The 3,103-nt window shown below is 31.2% G+C and overlaps 1 long non-coding RNA gene across 1 annotated transcript; it reads left to right on the forward strand.

The window, feature by feature from the left end:
- The first annotated feature begins 36 nt into the window (after window positions 1–36).
- Window positions 37–1,265, forward strand: LOC142646049 (uncharacterized). Its single transcript, XR_012847067.1, has 2 exons — window positions 37–851; window positions 930–1,265. It is a non-coding gene; the product is annotated as an uncharacterized LOC142646049 (long non-coding RNA).
- Window positions 1,266–3,103: the final 1,838 nt, after the last annotated feature.

A 3,103-nucleotide genomic window follows, 5' to 3' on the forward strand; every position in this document is an offset into this window, starting at 1 on the left:
GTTTAAAAATTCGAATTTTGGATTTTATTTGTAATTAAAAACTCATAATGTTTTTCGAATGGACTTATAATCTCACATGGTTTCTCGTATGAAGTTATAAACTCACAACGTTTTTCGTATGGAGTTATAAAATCACAACGTTTTTCGTATGACTTTAAAAATTCTAATTTTGGATTTAATTTTATTTTTTTAAAATTAAAAACTCATAATGTTTTATGAATGGAGTTATAAACTCACATGGTTTTTCGTATGAAGTTATAAACTCATAACGTTTTTCGTATGAGTTTATAAGCTCACAATTCCTTAAAGTGAAGTTAAAAAATCACAATTTTGGATTTTATTTTATTTTTTCAAATTACAAACTCACAACGTTTTTCGTATGAGTTTATAAGTTCACAATTCCTTAAAGTGAAGTTATAAAATCACAATTTTGATTTTATTTTATTTTTTCAAATTACAAACTCACAACGTTTTTCGTATGAGTTTATAAGTTCACAATTCCTTAAAGTGAAGTTATAAAATCACAATTTTGATTTTATTTTATTTTTTCAAATTACAAACTCACAACGTTTTTCGTATGAGTTTATAAGTTCACAATTCCTTAAAGTGAAGTTATAAAATCACAATTTTGATTTTATTTTATTTTTTCAAATTACAAACTCAAAAAAAAATTGGATTTTTGGACTTGGAAAATTTTTTTGAAAAATTTTGAATTCATGTGGAGGCGACGAGCGCCCTCATAATTGAAATTAGCTGTTAGGGTTCTGTTTTGATTATTTAAACTACTGTTCGATTAGTTGTTATTCATTATTTTTGTTAAGTGTGGTTCGTTTACAAAATTTGGTTATCAGGTTTGTTCATTGAATATGATTGTTGTTTATGTCTAACTTGTTCCATGTTTTTCCTAATCTCATTGGTTTTGTTTTAAGTATTTTTTATCACTACCTACAATAACACCGAATCAAGCTAAGATTGAGAAAGAATGACATTTATGTTGGGGATGTTCGATTGCTATCTGTCTCAACTTCAATGCCGACAAGTGTCGAATGAATGCAAAGATTCTAATTTACTTTATTTGTCCATTTGATCACGAGGTCATAATCTATAAAGATGAATCGAACAATGAAAACCAAGTCGGGTTCTCTTTTCATGTTCCTGAGCCGATTTCTATTGATAAATTTCTATTAGCCTTGTTTAATAATTATAATAATTAATAATATATCTTTAAATGAAAAATAATTAAAAACTTCAATAATTTAATTTAATTTCACTTGCGCATCAAGATTTTTTTAATAAAAAAAAACGCTTGCGTATAGGGGTTTTTATTTTTATTTTAAAAACCTCACATTTTTTCTCGTATGAAGTTATAAACTCACAACGTTCTCGTATGAGTTTATAAGCTCACAATTCCTTAAAGTGAAGTTATAAGTTCATAAAGTGGAAGTGTGGACTTATAAGCTCACAATTCCTTAAAGTGAAGTTATAAGCTCACAATTCCTTAAAGTGAAGTTATAAGCTCACAATTCCTTAAAGTGAAGTTATAAGTTCATAAAGTGGAAGTGTGGACTTATAAGCTCACAATTCCTTAAAGTGAAGTTATAAGCTCACAATTCCTTAAAGTGAGTTTATATGTTCACTTGGTCTAATGTGAACTTATAAGTCCACACTTCCACTTTATGAACTTATAAAGTCATACCATTTTTAACAGTGTACCGACAAAATTTTCGTTCATTTTTTGTTGTTTGTTTGTTGCTTAAACGAAAATCATCATAAAAATTACAAGAATAAATGATGATGGCCACACAACATGATGTTTACTTATGTTAAAAACAACAACAACAAAAGGGTATCCTTGAATAAGATGTTGAAATTCTCCTTGTATATGTAACCATATCAACCAACCATTTTTTCTTGATCAGGTGTTCCAGGAACATAATTTGAAGTGATGAAAATTAACCCAAACGCACCCACATTCGTCCAGTGAAAAACACGCCCATTTGCAAAATTGCTCTCCTGCGGCCATCACTCCGAACATTTTTGTGAAACTTGGCAAGATTATTCGTCTCTTTATGAAGTCTCAAAAAATGTCATTTGAAATTCTCAGGTTAGGGCATCAGAGGTCAAAGGGCAAAAAACTCTCACGCCTCTCCAACGGGGTTTGGTTGCATTTTTTCTTTTGGGTCAACAAGATATTCAAGATCTTCACCTGATTTGAAGTTTTGAAGGAACTGTCAGTTGTGGCAGAGAAGTTATCGATAAAAAGCGAAAAATCAATACATTTTCCTTCCGGCGGTTTGGGCGTGTACAAATACAATTTCCGGTATGTTCCACATTTCTGGAGTGAACACGCCCCAACCGCCGGAAGGGTGTGCATTAAAATTCACCTTTTATTGATAACTTCTCTGCCACAACTGGCAATTTCTTCAAAACTTCAAATCAGGTGAAGATCTTGAATATCTTGATGACCCAAAAGAAAAAATGCAACCAAACCCCGTTGGAGAGGCGTGAGAGTTTTTGCCCTTTGACCTCTGATGCCCTAACCTGAGAATTTCAAATGACATTTTTTGAGACTTCATAAAGAGACGAATAATCTTGCCAAGTTTCACAAAAATGTTCGGAGTGATGGCCGCAGGAGAGCAATTTTGCAAATGGGCGTGTTTTTACTGGACGAATGTGGGTGCGTTTGGGTTAATTTTCATCACTTCAAATTATGTTCCTGGAACACCTGATCAAGAAAAAATGGTTGGTTGATATGGTTACATATACAAGGAGAATTTCAACATCTTATTCAAGGATACCCTTTATAGGCCTTGTTTTTTCGCTTGTTTGTTTGTTTGTGTTGGACAAAAAAACATGTCATTTTTGCTGTTGTTGATGATGGTATCGAATAGATTCGACATTTTTATGATGATTTTTTATCCTTCTTTTTCACTGACTGACTGAATGTCTTTGAAATTCAAACACACACACACATCCGTTGTTGATCCGATTTAGACCTTTGAACTCTCTCTTGTTCACAATCTTTGAGTTTTGAATTAATAATCAAAACAAAACGAAAAAATTTGTTTATAAACATCATCATAAAAATTTTGTTTTTTTCTTG

This window comes from Dermatophagoides pteronyssinus, unplaced genomic scaffold (assembly GCF_027571235.1).
Source record: "Dermatophagoides pteronyssinus isolate colony J.1.1.1.1 unplaced genomic scaffold, Derpt_VIB-CSIC_2022.12 sq0042, whole genome shotgun sequence".
Lineage (NCBI taxonomy): Eukaryota > Metazoa > Arthropoda > Arachnida > Sarcoptiformes > Pyroglyphidae > Dermatophagoides > Dermatophagoides pteronyssinus.